Here is a 19,838-nt window from a genome sequence, read left to right as displayed (position 1 = left end):
AAGTTACCTATGTAGTAATCAAAGAGAGAGGTGTTTCCATCTCAAGGTAGTGAAGAAGTTTCAAAGATGTATATCAAAGAGGGAGATCTATGTTCTAATATGATAAGAGGAAGTTGTTATAACTAGAGGTGTTGCATACCAGAGCTGGATGAATGAGAGTCATAATGAATCTACAAGATGAGATCAAAGAGATTGTTAGCTACTGAGATGAGAATTGGAATGAAATTAAAGATATTAATGAAGATATAATCTTGAACATAAAAGGAGCTAGTTGAAGCAAGTCAGGTGTTTTAGGTTGTATGGTAACTAGAGGTGTTTTCATCAATGCCAAAGGAGGATATTGTTGAAAACTACAATTGGAACAATTGTTATGTTGTCATTGATGTCAAACTTTATTGGTGAGATAGTTTCTATCTGAGTAGAGTGTCATATCAACATGATTGATGAAGATGATTTGAGAAGACGAGATAACAAGAGGACCTAGTGGAAAGGCTAAGCTATGAGGAATTACAATGGACACTTGATTAGATAGAATTTGGCAAGATAATATGTTGTTTAATTATAACACTAAGTGGAGAAGATAGTTGTGTTAAAGCCTAGAAGGCATGATCAATGAAGAACAAATACTTAGGCTTAATCGAGCTTCAAATCAGAAGATTATGAAACTTATAGTTGAAGTCGAGTTGTGCTAGTGTCAACCGAGTGAATAGTAAAAGTCGAGCAACAATGATGTTTAAGCAGAAAAAGATCAAGCTACCTATTTAAGGAGGCACATGGGCTAATCTAAAGAGGTTGGTAGAGGTGAGCAGACCTAAACAGGTTGGAGCAATTGTTGATTCTATTAATTGGAAAATTTGAGCAGAAGGTTGAACAGTGAAGTGTTGAGGTTGTTGGTGTAAATAAGTATTTACTTATTACACTTTACTTAAGTTTACTTAGGTTAATGCATTATTTTATTATTTATTAGTTTGACACCTAGGAGTTTGCATAATTTTATGAGTTATCATGTTGACAACACAGAAGTAAGCAACTCTAATTCAACACATGGTATGTACAACACTGGAGTTTTCATAATTAACTAAGTTGTCATGTTGACAACACAGTTATATGCACTCTTAATTTAGCACATGGTGTCTACAACATAATTTTACATGCTACACCTTCGTAGGCTTACCCTCTCATCATCGTACTTACTCATGTGCTTAATGGAGTATAATCCACTCCTACTGGACATGTTCCTGGTTGTAAGACTTATTAGTGTGTTGATTCCTAAGCATTCTAGAAGCATTCTAGAGGCCTTTATATTTAGGCACTCCTAGTTTACTTGTACATGACATGACATAGCATCAATTTAGTTGATATTGTTATTTCGATCATACTCTTTTGGTCTATTCTTGTGCTTGTGCTTGAGTTCCTTGATCTTGGGTGATTTTTCCCTAAGGAAAATTCTTACATAGTATTAGAGCTAAGGGAATTTCTCTTCACATAGTCGTTCAAGACTATTCTTGCTTCACCTCTTTGAGGACCTCGACCCAGATCTAGAGAATTGCAATCATTAGGAGCATCTGGAGCTAAAACAGTCCTCACCATTGCATGTGGAACGTCGATTTGGTGAAATTTGACTATAAATTCACCTACCCTAGGCCATAGTCAAATTTGAGGCAATTTTTTTTGCAAATCGGCACCCGAAGGCCCAATTTGTAAATCCAGTGTGATCATTTTTTAGATATGCATTTATTCTTCATATTTGAATTTATTTTTTCTTTGCAAATCCATTAGCTTTTTCAAAATTTCATTTGCAAATTTTCAAAAAAAAAATTAGCCCATCATGCCTGCAGAGAATTTTTTTGCAGGAATCTGGTGGTGAAACCCTGGCCCCCATAGGGAATATTATTTTTTTATTCAGTGGATTGCACCAAATTGGCAAGGGCACACACAAATTCAGCCAACACACATTCACATGGCACCCTTTACGACTTCCAATCGGCACAAGACCCACGACTGATTTGTTTTATATTTGTGGGCCTTTTCTTTTAAATAGTGAAAACTCCTATCCCATGTTGCATGTGGGATTAATCCCACTATCGAACATTCTACTTGCCAGTCGCTCTCAAAATTTTGGCATCGCCAAACTCTTCATCAATAGCGTCATCACCGACCCAACCAGCAGCAATTTGCACAACTTTTCGGCTGCCACTGCTACCTACTCCCAGTGGAGACCGACACGGTTGACTCGACAATAGATTTTTTTAAAACTTAGCATGGCAATAACTTTTTCAACCATCTTTCTCCACAGTTTGACCAGCCATGCAGTGTTGCATCAACTGGGACATGCGACACTCTCATCAAACACGTGGAGTACACAATCATCCATCACCTAGATAGATCGACAAGAAGAATCATGTCAGCAAGACATGCGGCCTACACAGTCATCTACCAGCTCGGTGCCCCTTTGACATGTCAGCACCCACATGGTTGTATGACTTGTCTTGTTAGCTTGCCACACATACCACTTTCGTATAGTACTGTACCTTGCTAACATCATCTGATACGTCAGCTAGGGAAGCAACTTTTTTTTGACATCAACAAGTCACTATCCTAAATTTGACAGCCATTTGACTGTTATTTCCATGCAAATTTGAACTGCTATGATGGTCATTTGTCTGTAAAATTTAACCTTGCAGTTTGCTACCCAGACCCCTCTCTAGATTCAGTTTTGATTTGACAGTCCGACTTTGGAAGGCCATAACTTAGTCATCTGGACTCCAAATTAGGTGCAATTTTTTATATATTTTGGGTAGAATTTCCTGAACTTTTCAATGGTGCTATTCTTTTCTAGTTTTTGTGCATGGATTTGTTAGAAATTGCATTTTTTGGTGACTGTACCTGTCTAATCCTGCATTTTGCAACTTCAAACACTCCGTACAAGCTCATTTGTATACATTTTCAGGTTTTTTTTTTTGAAAGTGCTTAATTTTTTTGTCTACTTTTTAGATCTACAATCAGATTATAGGCTTGTGTGGACAAAAATATCACTTTCAGACTTAGGGTCTTTTCTGCATTGTCTTGTTTTGATTACTTTTCAAAATTGTTATACATCTGAGCTACAGTGCTTAGTGACAAATTTCAGCCTCAAAAGGTAGTTGTAAATAGAAAAATTAGAAGTCCACTTTGTACATTTTGACAGGTGGCCTATTATACACACACTACATATAAAGTGCCAAAAGCATCATTTTTGGGGGGGTCTTTTGATTGAGTGAATATGGGGGGTGTTCTTGTGTTTTTGTACTCTTTTCATTTTTTACATCATGGGTTCACCTAAAACTCCACTTCTAACTTCACACAATTATACTACATGGAAAGACATTGTATGGAGTAGATTAATGGAAAAAGTTTTAAATTTATATGTTGATGGTACTATTACAAAAACCACTGATACTACAACACTAGTTGATTGGAAAATTAAAGACAACCAGGCTTTAGGAATTATTAGGAGTTGTGTACATAGAGATCTCTTCTTCCACATTTCCAGCTTTAAGAAAGCCAAACCTGCTTGGGACAAACTTGAAGGGTTGTATGGTAAGGTGGCTGAGGAAAAGTGATACCAAATTGAGGACAATCTACTTCTCTTGGATCCTGAGAATTTTGACATATTTCAAGACTATATCAACAAAGCCAATGAGTTGAGAGCACTACTTAAAGATTATGGTAATCCCATGAAGGATGATTCATTGATTCATCACATCCTGAAGAGGCTACCTTCAGAGTATGCATCTTTTGTTTCGAGTTACAATACTCACAGGTTGACCATGGGAAGTACTTTCACCAAGCCTACATTTGATGCATTTGCAAAAATGTTAATGTTGGAACAATCCAAGTTGATAGATATGGGAATACTCAAGTCATCAAAGACCAAAGCATTGGTGGCTACTAATGAGAACCAATCAAATCAACAAGGTAGAAAAAGTTCTACCAATAGCAAGAAGCAGTAGAAGAAAAAATCACAATTAGAGACACAAAAATCTTCCTCCTAATAGCAAGACAATTCTTCTTCCAACAAGAAGGGAAATGATGATAAGAAGGATAAACTATTTTTTGCATATTGCAAATCATGATGGCATCATTACAAGACTAAGAGAATCGATGAGTTGGAAAACCTACTCAAGAAGAACAAAATCAATATGCCAAATGCTTCCAAGGATTCAAATCCACCCACTTCAAAGGGAAAAGGGCAAGCACTTATGGCTGGTTCAAGTTCTTCAATAGAATGGATTCTTGACTCAGGTGCCTCATATCATATGGGTTCTTCAAAAGGAGATTTTTCTTCAATGAAGCAGTCTAAGGTACCAAACATCTTTGTAGGAGATGATACAAAAATGGAAGTTGAAGGGAAAGGACAAGTTGAGATGGAAAATGGGGAGTTCAAAGAAGTTCTCTACGTTCCTAACCTTAGCTCTAATCTCCCTTCAATTTACCAAATCACTCACTATGGAGATGGTAATAAAGTTGAGTTCCTTCCTGATTCGGTAATGGTGCACAATCTAAAAGATGATTCATTGGTTGTAGTGGGTAAATTCAATCATCACAAAAGGCTTTATTATTTCTGCCACTTTATGCCTAAGTCTCCTTCACATGCCTTGTTAACTCAATCTCATTCACAAAGTACATTATGGCATGAGCGGTATGGACATCTTTTCTTCCACTATCTTCATCAACTTTTCTCAAACAATTTGGTCAACGATCTACCTATAATCAGCTTTTCTAAGGGTGCATGTTCAACTTGTTTAGTGGATATGCATCTAGAGGAGAAGTTTGATAAAGGGAAGTCTTCAAGAGCATCAAGGTCTCTTGAGTTGGTTCACATAGTTCTAGAAGGTCCTTTTGCAGTAACATCAGTTAGCAAGGGTCGCTGCATGCTTACTTTCATTGATGACTTTTCACACTACACATGGGTCTACTTTCTTGATCACAAGAATTAAGTGTTTGATAAGTTTCTAGCCTACAATAGTCATGTTGAAAAGCAATCAAGGAAAGCCATCAAGGTTCTTCGCATGGGCAATGAAAGTAGATATGTGAAATCAAGACTTAGAGACTTTTGTAAACTTGAGGGTATTGATCTTCAAAATCCAATAGCATTCAGTCTGCAAAAGACAAGTGTTGCAGAAATGAGGATTAGAACTCTTAAGTCTATGGAAAGTTGCATGATTCAAGCCAAGTCTCTTGATCCATCACTTGAAGTCAAAGCTATAAGAAGTGCCAATCACACACTTAATAGGTCTCCTCATAATGCCTTAGATGGAAAGACTCCTTTCGAGGCATGGTGCAGTAGAAAACTAGTTGTGAAACACTTCAAAGTCTTTGGTTGTCCAACATGGGCAAACATATCTTCCAGGGAATGCAAGGCACCACCACCAAGGCCTTGTACTTTCATCAGATATGAAGACAGTGTTAAGGCATATAGACTTATGGATCCTGAGGCTCATGAGATTTTTGTAGAGAGGAATGTTCACTTTGAGGAAAGTTTACCCAACTTATCCTCTAATCCTCTCCATACTTCATACACAGTGGAAACCGATAGTGACAATAGTTATAGTGATTCAATAGATTCAAATATGTGGGATCCTATTGATAGATATAGCACGACATCACAACATCAACACATTCCACATGCATACATTGCTACAGTGATAGGTCCATGCAATCCAGAACAATAAGGTACACCTAGTCTTCCAGCTCCAATATCAAGGGGTGACTACATAGTAGATATTTCAGGTTTGTTTGTGGAGTCACAGATATCCAATTTGGGAGACATCATTGATGATATACATCTTTTCTTTGATGAAGAAGATCCTTCTTCAGTTGTTGTGAGGGTTGACTCTGACCCTCCTGTCCATTCTCTACATGATCAGTCTTTCTAGGTTGATATGATTGTGGATCCTTATGTACAACAGTTGCAAGAGGTCTCTTTATCATTTGAGGAGACACATGGTTCTTTGGAATATGTTCTACATCCATCATTGCTAGATCTGACATTGTTCTTTTCAGCGATATTGGAAGGGGCGACCATCAATATCGACATAGGGATAGTTGAGCAAGTTTTAGAGACACCATTCATCATCAAGATTCTTTCTACACATTGGGGAAGCATCTCATTTGTACCTATGATATTGTTTCTTTTGGGATTGTGTTCTTCTTATACTTCTTTATTGTATATACTTGATGTATGTCGTAATGGGGGGGGGGGGGGGGGGGGTCTTGATTACTCCATCCATCCATGCATCTTAATTTTTCATCTCTCTTTTTAGGGGAGGGTTTCTCCCATGAGGTTTTTCCTCTTTCTCTGCTTTATGAGAGATTGCATTGCATTTGTACATGGATACCTAGCATGGCCTAGTAGTTAAGACCCATCTTGCATTCTTCATCCTAATTTTTGTAAGCTTAAGTGCATTCCCCTAAGTTGCACTTAAGGGGGGGTGTTGGTGTAAATAACTATTTACTTATTATACTTTACTTAAGTTTACTTAGCTCAATGCATTATTTTATTATTTATTAATTTGACACCTAGGATTTTGCATACTTTTATGAGTTGTCATGTTGACAACATAGAAATAAGCAACTCTAATTTAGCACATGGTGTCTACAACACTGAAGTTTGCATAATTAATTGAGTTGTCATGTTGACAACACAGTTATATGCACTCTTAATTTAGCACATGGTGTCTACAACATAATTTTACATGCTACACCTTTGTAGGCTTATCCTCTCATCATCTCACTTACTCCTATGCTTAATGGAGGATAATCCACTCTTTATGGACATGTACCTAGTTGTAAGACTTATTAGTGTGCTAATTTCTAGGCATTCTAGAAGCATTCTAGAGGCCTTTATATTCATGCACTCCTAGTGTACTTGTACATGACATGGCATATCATCAATTTAGTTGATATTGTTATTCTGATCATACTCTTTTGGTCTATTCTTGTGCTTGTGCTTGAGTTCTTTTATCTTGGGTGATTTTTCCCTAAGGAAAATTCTTAGAGAGGTGAAGTGTGAATTCTTAAAGAGTTCCCAAGAAAATTAGTGATGGAGATGATAATGGAGGCCAATCAATGAGTCAGTTGTTAAACTAAATTATGATATGTATTTTCAAAGTGAGTTGTATTTATTCAAATCAACCTATTGTTACTTTCTAACCATTGTATCAATTGAGATCCTTTAATCAAGGTTGACCTAACTATCATTTGTAAATCCTTTAATCAAGCTAACATTCTAATGAAATGTTCTTAAGTCCTCTAACAAGACCACTCCTAACAAGATGATTAAATCCTTTAATAGGGTCACACCTAAAAGTGTGTATTGTAACCTTTAACAGGGTTGGCTCCTAATAAAGCTTGTTGGGTGATGCGACGCGCTCCCCTACCCACAGGTGGTTAATTATGTGGTGTTCCATGTTCACTAACAGTCATGTCTTTTGGTGCAATGGTAAATGGACCTACAATTGGTATCAGAGCCTGGTTTTGGCCTGGTCATGGGTTCAAATCTCCCCGGTGCCTTCCTGACCCATGTAAGCACCTGGTATGCGTGTCGAGGGGGAGATTGTTGGGTGATGCGACACGCTCCCCTACCCACAGGTGGTTAATTATGTGGTGTTCCATGTTCACTAACAGTCATGGCTTTTGGTGCAACGACAAATGGGCCCTACAAAGCTCACTTCAAAAGAGTGAAAATTTGGTGAAATGTTACTGGTGATTTTTCCCAAATTGGGTTTCCATGTTAAATCTCAATGTCATACTTGTGTGGATGTTATTTGAGATGTTTTACTATTAATACTTTACATTCTGCAAGTTTGTTATTATTGGGGCAATGGACTGCAAGTTTATGTTATTGATAAGTTGCTATAGAGACCAAGTGGATTAGATATTAGATCTAGGTTGGTTGATGAGTTGAAAAGTTTTATTGGTACATCTAGACCTAAGGACAATTGATTCAAACCGACTCCCCCCCCCCCCCCCCCTCCCTCCCACCTCTAGTTATTCTAAATCATTCTAACTGTGAAAAATATTTTAATACTTGATGCGTGAGCCAAAACATTCCATTCTTGGAAAGGAATATGTAGTCAAGAACATTTTAAATGAACCTTTAAAGAATAGGTCTAAGCCCAAAGATTGTCTTAATATTGAAAATTTATCATATTTTCTACAAAAATGTAAGCATGTGGCATATAGATGCTATCATTGATAGTTTTGGTAATGTTATGAAACACACACATCTAATTGAAAGGTAATACTTAGCCATTTAAGATTGCATTGAGATGTAACAATAATGATAGTGAAATAAACAATAGTAAACAATAATGGTTTTTTCAAGGATCCTTCAACTCCCTCCAAAAAGGCTTAATTTCACATAGTTATTCGTATAATATCAATGATTGTAGGATATCAAATGGTTGATAATGGCTAAAGAGATTTCAAATATAAACTATGTTGGTTTTGCGCATTGGAGTTAGTAGACACAAAATGAAACTACATGTAATATTTGTCTTGCAAGGATATTTGGGTCAAATTCACCTAATATTGTTTACTTGAAGAGGATAAACTAAGAGAATAAGTAAGATGATTAAATCAAAATTCTTCCAGAAGAAGATTCATTGAGATATAAATGGATATGCACAATTTTGAAACATCTATTGAAATTGTATGTGTACTAAGCACATTTTTTTCTATCCTTGAATTTGATTGTCTACTTGGTCTCATTAAAATTATTAATTTGTTTTGTTCATTTCACATCAATTTGTTTGTTGTAGTATACAACCTTTTAAAATGCATTGTAGATATTTGGCATAATATTTATGTTGGGGAATGCATTGTCCAAATTGTATGTGATCATGGCTAAGAGTAAGACATCAAATTAGATTTAATAAACAAAAAATTATAATACATTTAAGATGGGATAGTTATTCAATATATATTAGAAATAAATCAGTCTTATTAATACTATATGATAAATTGGACATGTTATATGAGAATATCATAACACTTTAAAATTGTTAGTGTCAATAGACCCTAGGTATTTTGGGGATTTTAAATTATTTTGGCTGAGCCCACTAGAGATCAAACCTTGTTGAGTGCAAGGATCCTTGACATGTGAAGGCCGAATGAGGTTAGGATTATTTTTTGGATTGCTAAATGAATCTAGATTATTTTCCATTTTTCACTCCATATCACTCAACTTGTTCTTGTGCTTGTTTACCTCACTTTGCAAATTAGCCAATTGAACCTGATTGGACTTAGTAAGGATGGGATTATCATATGCTAACATCATGCCTTTAGTAGGACCGATGGGATCTTCTTTCACATTGTTAGATATGTGATTAGAGTTGTTGGGAAGTAGACTTATTTGAGATTCCAATAACACCTACTTCATTCTCTTTACACATGATAGTTTTATTCTTCTCACCATCCCTAGCAAGTTTTTAATTCTATGATTCATTATTTACCTTAGAATCATAATCAGCTTGCAATTTATTTCATTTCTTTACAAATGAGGTAGTCAATCTATTAGATCAATAAAGGGTATTGTGTTCCTCTTTTTCCCGCTCTTCATCCTCGTTGTTCAACTCTTGACAACAAAATTGTGTTCTCTTAGTTGGGGAGGTGTCTATCCCTTCCTTCCCTTTTAGAGATGGAAAACATAAGCCATTTCCCTTCTGCACCACTAGCATTAAGAGTGAGAATAATTGAATTCAAGATATCTAAGGTACTATTTGGGAGACAATTTTAAGTGCTATTGGGTGTTAAATTCCTTTCTTTTTAATATGCCCACAAATATCAAAGATGCTAGCAAGGAGGACTATGAAAGAGGGGCCTCATAAACAACATGTTTAGGAGGGAAAAGTTCCATGTAGATGTTGTAAGGGTATATGTTTCTTACATTGGGCATGGACACTCTCTTTGACATCAAATATAAAAATTTCTAGGGAATTAAGCAGTAAAAAAGGAAAGGAAATAATTTCATGAAATAGTTAAGAGGTAAATGGTAATAGTAATAAAATTTTAAGCACCCTTCAAGGGTGAATTAACTCATAAGCATCAGATAAACCTAGTCCTAGGGTAGTGGAAGTTGAGTCCTATCATATCCTCACTATATCTTCACTAAAACCTCACTTCCTTTGAAAACCCTATTTATTCTATTGTTATAACCACTTCGTTGATCTTCTTCCATTTTCATCCTTTAGAAGATAACCCTATAGCCTTAGCAATCATCTCCACTCTAATTTCAAAAGAGATACCCCCAACAATAACTCTCCTTTCTTCCAAGAATTGGCAAATTGGATAGACAAATCCTCATCAAACCCATTAATATATTTAATATAATCCAAAACCCATCCTTCCTTCTAAATATGATGCATAGTGGGATGAATTCTTAAATCATCCAATTTATCAGACTCAATATGAACCCTATGCACACTCGTCACTATTAAAAAAATGTCGAATGATATGGGCTTCAGGGAAAAAATGGTAACCCTTAATATGGTAAGGAAAACCTTTTGTTATCACAAATTGATTCAAAAGAAGGATAAATGGTTGTCTATCCAATTAGGTCTAATCATTAATCCATGCTCCCTACAAACTAGGTTCATGTGAATTACAGCTCCCCACAAGTAAGGATATTTTCAAAACAACATGCAAATATATATGTTTATAAGAAAAAACATTATTAAATGCTTAAGTGATTATTTGTGATCCTCATTATTATGGGTCCCTCCCCTAGGATAATGCATTTTTTTAATGATCAAATAAAGGCCATCTAAATAGAATATTACATCTCAAATGTCATGTTTGACTAGGCAAAACCATATTCCTAGGTCGGCATTCCATGTCATCACGTCCATATTCAATTCAAAATAGCATCGACAACCCTACACAACTGCTCAATAAAAACTAGTTAGAGTTGTGGAAAATCCAACAACATATGGTATAGAGGAGGCACTATAAGCAATGCAAATTGCTACACATCATCCCATTGGAAGTTGAATACACTCCATCCAAGAGTGTTTGTATGCTTGCTAGGAGAGAAGTGTACATTTTGCCAACACCTTTGCCCCTCTAAGTTGTAGCCAGTTGTAGTGAGTCCATTGCTACATTGTCTTCCCTATAAACATGCTTCATATTAAGAAGTCAATGCCTAGCAGAAGCATGCAAGAATCTCCCCAAAATTCTATCAACTGTCATATTGGCCTTGGATAGTCCTTTAACAACATCAACAACGAGCTTAGAGTCCCCTTCAACTCGTAGGACTCGAATATCAAAGAAAAGTGTAATCTTAGGCCGCTAAAGGAGAATCATATCTTCAACTTGGTTATTTGTGTGGTTCACCAATTTACCAATATAAGATGTCGCAAAATTCCCAATGTTTGTTCTTGTTAGCCCTTCACCAATAGTGCCACCCTACAATGTTTTCATCATTCCATCAAAGTTGAGCTTAACCCAACCTGACATATCCATTTGGTGTTTCTTATCTTAATTTTTTTGAATTGTCAAACTTGCCATAGGAGATTAGTAGGCTCCAATTCTAAGAAATTTTATTTTCAAGATAAGAGGGGGGCAAAGGCAAGGTCATTTGGTCGAAGCTGAGTTTTCCAAGAGCATTTTATGGAACATATGAAAACAATTTAAACCAAGCACTTCACACCCTAGAAGATTCTCTTCCTCCAAATTTTCCAACTCAAATAAGGGGGGATTTTTTGCCAAAGTGGCCTAATTAGAGAAATGAAAGAAGTCCTCTCAAGTTAAAGACAAATTTTTGAACATTCCCATTCATAGCCTAGTCAATTTGGAGCAATTGCAGTACCTTGTTCCATAGGTCCTTTATGAATAGGCAATGGATATGAAAGCAATCTACAATTTCCTCACTGTATTTATGGAGGACACAATGGTTTGCTAGTTGAAAACACTTGGCTATGGAAGATCATTCACATAAACATATTAATTTTAGGGACAAGTTGAGGGCTCCAAACTCTTTTCCAAAATTTGTCAGTAATATCCCCAAAGAGAAGTATAAGATATGGATACTTCACTGAGAATTTAGCATTGCCATTCCTTTTCCAAAAAGCTCTATCCTTTCTATGGAACATCAAAACTCTCACCTCTTAGAGCCTCTTTTGCAAATCCAAAGCCAAAGGTAGCAAACGCTAAAAATCCTAACAAGGAAAAATGTTTTTCCAAGAATTAGAGAGCTAGATAATCAACCACCCACACACCAAAGAATTCCTTAACAACCTCATAGAGGCCATGGAATGATGGGTGGGGGGATAGAGGTGTATCTTCCAACTAGGAATAATCCCAAAAGCATATTATTTCACCATCACTAGTCTACTGTTTTGACCCTAACTGTAAAATGTTCCTACATTTAATAATGTTATTCCATATTCTAGACCCATTGGGAAGTCATTGCATAGTAAGGAAGCAATAGAGCCTCTCCTTGTTTAAGTATTTGATAGTCATAATGTCACACCATGTGGCTTTTTGTAGGGTAAGATTCCATCCAACCTTCACGACGAGGAGGGCTTTATTGAGGTGATAAATTTTTCTAATGATTGAAAAACAATGTCCTAGATAACCAAAGTTGCTTGCTTTCTTTCCTCCATACCTAACCAAAGGAGACTATTTTTTGTAAGTTATTAAGATTTAATCCATTGAATTTTAGATAGAAAAGATAAAGATAACATAAATAGGTACCCCTTGTAAAGAATCTGTTAACCATATTTGATGTTGGATACAATTGTTCAATTGTGTGTTGTCTTTGATGTCACACAAATGTCATATCAGTCATAAGATAGTGTCTACCGAGCTCAGAAGGTCAGCAAGGCAATAAACAGTGTCTACCAAGCCCAAAAGGTTAGTAAAGATAGTTTGTAGTATCTACCGAGTAGACAATTGATTACCGAGCTTTCAAGGTAATCAAAGAAATTGAGTTCTTACTGAGCTCACTTAGTAATCAAAGAAAATGTGACAGAAACAGTTATTACCGAGCTCACTTGGTCATCAAAGGAAATTTGGAAGAAACAGTTATTACCGAGCTCACTCGATCATCAAAGGAAATTTGGAAGAAGCAATTCTTACCGAGCTCACTCGATCATCAAAGGTAATTTGGAAGAAGCAGTTACCGAGCTCTCATGAAGGGATTCAGTTCTTACCGAGTAAACTCGGCAACCAAAGGACTTTAAGGATATTGCAATGTTAACTGATTCAAGAAGGTTAACTCAAGAAATTTCTGGAAGCAGGGTTGGCTAGTAAAGGATATCACTGTTTTATGAAATAAAATTTATTTGTTTAGAATAATATTTGTAGCCAACTGATGTATGGTTTATTGGTAAATGTAACATGTGAATGAGCTGACTTGACAATTTGAATGGTATAAGTAAGAGGTCAAGTTGCAAATTCAAAAAGTGTGGAAGATGAAAGTCCGGAATTAATGAGATATAAAGATTGATTATTGTGGAAGCAAATTTGAAGGATGATCAGAGATCATTGAGGAGCAGCAAAGTCATATTTGATCAAGGAGGATCTAATGATGCTGAACAGAGACCTGTAACCAACAAATTCAGTTGCATCTTGTTCAGGTCAATTTATTGTTGCTTTCTAACCATTGTAGCAGTGATTTCAAATCTCTTAACAGAGTTGGTTTAACAGCCATTTTGTAAATCCTCTAACAAGGTGATAGTTCAGTTGAATTGTTCTAAAGACCTCTAGCAAGGTCACTCCTAACAGGGTGATTAAATCCTCTAACAGGGTCACACCTAACAGTGTGTATTGTAACCTTTAACAGGGTTGGCTCCTAATAGGGCTCACTTCAGAAGAGTGAAAATTTGGTGACTAGTTACTTGGTGGTTTTTCCCATATTGAGTTTTCACGTTAAATCTGGTGTCTCTTGTTTTCACTTTATTTTTAGTTAAATGCATGAATACTTGAAAAGAAAGTAATAGTTTAAGTTACCAAGTTACATCATTTGTTTACCGAGTATAAGTAGTAACTAGATCTTTAAGACATCTAAGAGATTTATGGATTAATTTTTGTTAGTAACCGATTCACCCCCCTCTCAGTTACTCTATCTTTAATCCCAACAATTTGCCTCCCACCAAAAATTTGAATTCAAATACTTGAGCCCACCCAACGGTCACTTTCCATATTTAAGTATTCAAAATGCCATGGAAATACGAAAATAAATGAAATAAAACCTTAATGTATTTCCTTGTTTCTAAGTGACTATGCACTTTAATGTTTCTGCATGCTCGCATTTCCCTCACCATCAGACCTTTCGTGATCTACGGTGGGCACTTTCCCGCTTTCTCAAAATGCACTACCTTTACCTAATACGGGCAAGCCCCTTCGTGACATGTAGCTGATAATAACATCACGCATCCGTTCTTCTTAAAGGTAATAAATGAATTCTCTGTCGTGGCACTTGTTAGAGCATGTGGGTTTGAAAAGGTGATACTCTATTTGTGCAACAAGATCCACCGTCCGATGCAAACAGATCTACGGTGGGCGCTTTCCCGCATTATGAAGATGCAAGGATGTTAAGTAATGCAAGAAAGTTCCTCGTTGCCTCGTGTCTTTGTGAGGTCAAGTTGATTTCATAAGCCGCGGGGTGATGCCAAGTGGGGCCAGGTCATGCTGAGGTGTATGCTAAGTAGTTCGTGGGCCTAGAAGTATTAAGGGCAAGCGCAATATAATGAAGATCTTTCATGATCGTTGATCTTACGGAGATCAACGATCAGCACTTTCCCACATTATGATGATGCAAGGTAATTAAACAATGCAGGAAAGCGCCTGAAGGACATGTGTCCTTATGGGCCCGACTAAGGCATTAACAGTTAAGGCTGACGGTTATGTGACATCGTGGTTAAGTTAGGAAGGTGGCTCAGTTAATTGAGAAGATGTGGTCAACTACATTGAGACTTTATGGGGTGGCAAAATGAAATGAAATTATTGGCCCGTGTGGCCCATTTTGGTTGTAGGATTCAGTTGACTTTTGATTTTGCTGACTGATGAGCCAGAAATGAAGGAAATCAAGTTTTTTTGCACGATTTGATCCTCACGATCAATTCCAACTACTCTCGAGTGAATGCTTAACCCAGTAAATAGCAGGAGAACACTCCACCACCCCAGTTTATCTATCTACTTGATCAGAATGGTTTAATGGCGTCATTTCTGTCAGGGCCCTATTTCAACAAAATATCAGATTTCATTGTATCTGAATCTGTGCCCAGATCAAATTTTCTCTAGATCTCTAAAGAGACTTAATGGCAATGGTTGTGGAGTAACTTTAGTTAGAGAATGTCTCAGTTATGCCTAAGCTATAAAGGCAATTTTTGTAGATTTTGTTGAGGTCGACCCTTCTCTGTTTTCTTTGATATTGCTCTATAATTTCACTGTAATCCCCTTTGCCTCTGAATTGTATGACATTCTTATCTCCTTCAACCATTGATGTGAAGTGCAAGAACTATTTGCCTCTCATTGGTGTATTGTAGATATTTGAAATCTTGCATGACTGTATCTCTTTTGGCCTATGAATGGTATATAAGTGAATCCTCTCTTTCCTTGTGTCATTCATTTGGGTTTTTCTTATCTACATGTGATTGTTAGATTAAAGCAAGTCTGGATGTGTATATATTTTGGTGTCATGATGGTTCAATAGTGCATACATGGGAAAAGATTGATTTGAACACTCTATTTTTGGTGCATCACCCACCTTAGGTTAGAATAGATGGATTTTCTTCCATGCATTCCTTCTCCCTTTTCCTCTCCAAGAGTAGTTAGGTGCACCTTGTTAGTAAAGGAAGCTGACCTTCTTCGAAGACTCAACCTCACAGTTCAAGTCCCACAGCTTGGAGATTGTTTCCATGTTTCATAAGGTTGTCCTTAGGTAAAAACTTTGGACAAGGGTGCAAACTTTTGTGACAACAGAATCCTTTAGAAGTTACAATTGTCCAACACTACTAAGTAATTTACTTTTCCAAAAGTTAGTTTGCATTGGGCTTTCTCAAGGATGGATTTCTAGAATATGTTTAGAAACCTTCTTAACCATGAATGGGAGTTCAAGATATGTAGTGGGGAGATTTGCACATTGATGGCCTAAAATATTCTTGATTTTGTTTTGTAGTCTATCAAAAGTGTTGAAGAAATAGATATTACTTTGAACATAGTTAATGGCTTGTCCTAAAACATAATCATATAGGTTTAGGAGGCATTTTCATAATGATATCACCCATGAATTGTCAGAGGACAACAAGAGGTAAAGTGGAGATAGGACAAACTCCAAGGAGTTTACCCTCATGTATCATTTCTAGGAAGTTTCTCCCTAGAACTCCAACCATGATAATAGAAAAAAATGAGGGGAAAATGGAACCACTTGTTTGATTCCCCGAGTGGTGCAAAGAAGCCACCCAAGACATTATTGACTAGGACAAAAAAATGGATGATAGTCACACATTCCTTGATTGTGACAAATCACCTTCTTGTCAAGCTAAATATTTTTAAAAATGTGAAGACTAAGTCCTCATAGGCTTTAGAGATATCCAACTTAATATGCCATCCTCAGTTGAATGCATCTCTATAGAATGGATGGCTTTATGGGTAGTAATAGCAACATCAACAATTTGTCTTTAAGGGACAAAACCTTTTTTATTACAATTAATGAGGTTGTCCAACATGAGTTTGATCCTATTAATCAGTACCTTAGAATATATTTTGTAGATCATGTTGAAAATTATTATAGGCTTGAAGTTGTGAGGACAATGTGGCTCTTGAATCACATGGACTAATTCAATAAAGGAGTTATTAAGCTCTTTGCATACTTTTCCCATGTTGAACACATCTTCTGTAGTAGAAATGGCATCCAGACCAACAATATTTTAGAATTCCTAAAACAAGAAAGGGGAAGCCATCCAATCTAGGGGCTTTGAAAGCACCCATGGAGAAGACAACATTCCTTCTTTTGTTGTAACTGGGGCAGAAGTTGCACATTATTATTGGCCAACAACATGGCTTCCAAGGTTCTATTGACAACACTAATATCATCTCTAAAGGTTTGCAAAATTAATCACAAGGCAATATACCCCAACTTATCATCTTCCATAATAATATTATTTCTCTCATTTCTAAGACTCTATATGGTATTTTTTCTCTTCTTATATGTGCTAGTTGAGTGGTGAAAGAAGGCACAATTCATATCTCCTCCTTGCAACCATTGAATTCTAGTCATTTGTTTCCAGAAACATTCTCCCTATGCATGACTTCTTTCCATTTGTTTCTTAGGACTTCCTCCTCTTTATGATTTGTTACAAAGAGGTCACCATTGGCGATTTGTTATTGGACAAAGCTCAACCTCGCACAATTTCTTTTTCTCCTAGAAAATATCTCCAAATGTGAAATTCTTCCAACCCTTCAAATATCTTCTAAAAATGTTCATTTTTTGGACCACACGATACATGGAAGTCCCCATCACCAAGGAGTTCCACCAATTCTAAATGCGTCTATGGAAATAAGGATGATTGTTCCACATGATTTCATAGTGAAAAGGGTTATATCCTTATGCAACCTATTCTTCTAGTCTAGAAGAATGGGATTTGGGTTAAACACTACCTAGGGGAGGACTACCAAGACTGAGTTAAACTTTATATCCAAATTAGCAGAGCATGGGACTTTGTTAGGCTTGACTTGAATGGGGCTCTTTCCTTTCCTATGGTTCAACTAGGTGGAGGACTTTCATGTTAGATCCATGTCAACCATGCCTATGCTATGGATGAAATTTGATAAATCAAGCATGCTATCAAAATAATCATCCTAATCACCCAATTTGTTTAAAAGGGAAAAGTCGTTAGTAGAGGTAACCAATGAGTAAAAGATGATCTCTCTTCCCAAACTAGTTTCCTACCAATATGTGAATAAAGTGAATAAGACATTAACCATAAAGCCAAAATTACCATTAGAGACAAGTTCAACACTAATAATAAAAATTGTTAGAGAAAATGAGTTACCTATCAATCTTTTGTGGGTTCCACAGTAGCAATACCATTGAATGCACCATTAGCTTCACTTATACTAAATTGACAACCTTGTTGTAGGACCAAACAAGAGTATTGAAGGACTCTATCTCTTTATTTCTTGTAGGAGAAAATCAATACCATATTCCAATGCACAATTCTTTAAGGAAGTTTTATGTTTTTGGGGGTAGGGGGCATTTAAAACCCTTTTTCCATGAAAGGAACTTCATTTCTTAGTTTTGGTCATGGAATCTAGGGTCCGCTACTTGTCTTTGGTGATTTTCCTTGTAACTTATCCAACCTTGTTACTCATTGTGATGATTTACTAGTCTTGGTGTCTTTCCCCAACATCTCCTTTCGTGTTTTTGTTTTTCTTCTTCTATGTCATCCTACCATTATCAACCACTTTATCATTAAAAGGATTTTCTCAAAGCAAGTGGTGTAAGCAGTGGCTTGGATAAAGTACCAATGTCATTTTCACTTGGGGGACGTAGATTTCTCCTACTTGAGTTAGCACAATAGTAGAAGGGGGTATTTCCCCTTCCTTTAGTGAAAATGTTTGGCCAACAGTACCAGTTAACTCCCCTCCTGATCAACTTTCTCAAGGGTTTCTAATAGTTTCAAAAAACCATCCGTAAATGGGTATTCATCACTCTCAGAATCATAGCCCCCCACCTCTAGGGGTGTCATGACTATCAAGAGGGAAGTGGAGGTAGCCTTAACTTTTATGGTTCCTTATCAGAGGCTTTACAATCAAGGATCACAAGGGAAAAAATGGTGACATTTTCATACACCACTGTTTGTGTCCACTTTCCCAATTTAGATTGGGAAAGTAATAAATTTGGGGAGGGTTTTATTAACTGTCATATTAACATGGAAAAAAAAAAATACTATCTTGGACTTCGCCTTAATCACTTCACCCTTGGAAACATAGGTTTCAAATGTGCTACCAATCTAGTGAAAAATTTGTTCATCCCAAAATTTAAGTAGGAGGTAGGACATTTAGACCCAAACTGAGGTTGTTCGACTAAAATCCACTACAATGTTGAAGCTCGACTTCCATCTGCAAAGGGAAAGGTGGTGTTTCCTATACCTCCAGAACCCAACAAAATGGTAGTCAACACCTCTGCTGCCATAAACTCGAAGAGAAATAGGGCACATTACATTACTAGAAATGCTCCCCTTTAGTTTCCATCTCTAAGGGACCCACTTCCTAATCACATCAATAGTTGGCCTAAAAATGCCTACTAAGGTACTATTCATCAAAGTGTTTTTGCTTTGGAGGAACAAATTGCTCCACCTCTTTCTAGCCATCACCCACCAGAACTTGTTTCCATCCTTTGGACAAAATGCCAATGTATTCTTTTTCCTGATTCCCCTGCCTTTGGAAGTCTAGCACCAACAATAAAGCCCCCCTTGTCACCTTTAGACTCCTGTGCCAGAGCACTAACAACAACACAAGCATTTTTATACACAGTGGGACCCCCTACACCATCATGTGGGGATTTCACAGTTGATGTTGGGGGCTCCTCAGGTGGGGAATCTACCCCCCATTACCATCAACCACCATGAATCATAGAGGTTCAAATTCAGCGGAGTGGGAAAAAACTCTTCTTCAAAATAATTATGCTCATCCTTGGTAGTAGACAACTTGAGTTCTTCAAATGCAAAAAATATACAATTGAAGAAATCACCACGGTGATCAAATATGTCTCAAGTGTTATGTATTCTCCTGTGTTTAAGTGGACTCACATTTTAAGTATTCGGCCAAGAAAAAAAATTCTCCAAAAT

The sequence above is a fragment of the Cupressus sempervirens genome, chromosome 9 (assembly GCF_028749045.1).
Source record: "Cupressus sempervirens isolate cs-2001-9-10 chromosome 9, ASM2874904v1, whole genome shotgun sequence".
NCBI lineage: Eukaryota > Viridiplantae > Streptophyta > Pinopsida > Cupressales > Cupressaceae > Cupressus > Cupressus sempervirens.
This window is presented reverse-complemented; position numbering follows the sequence as displayed.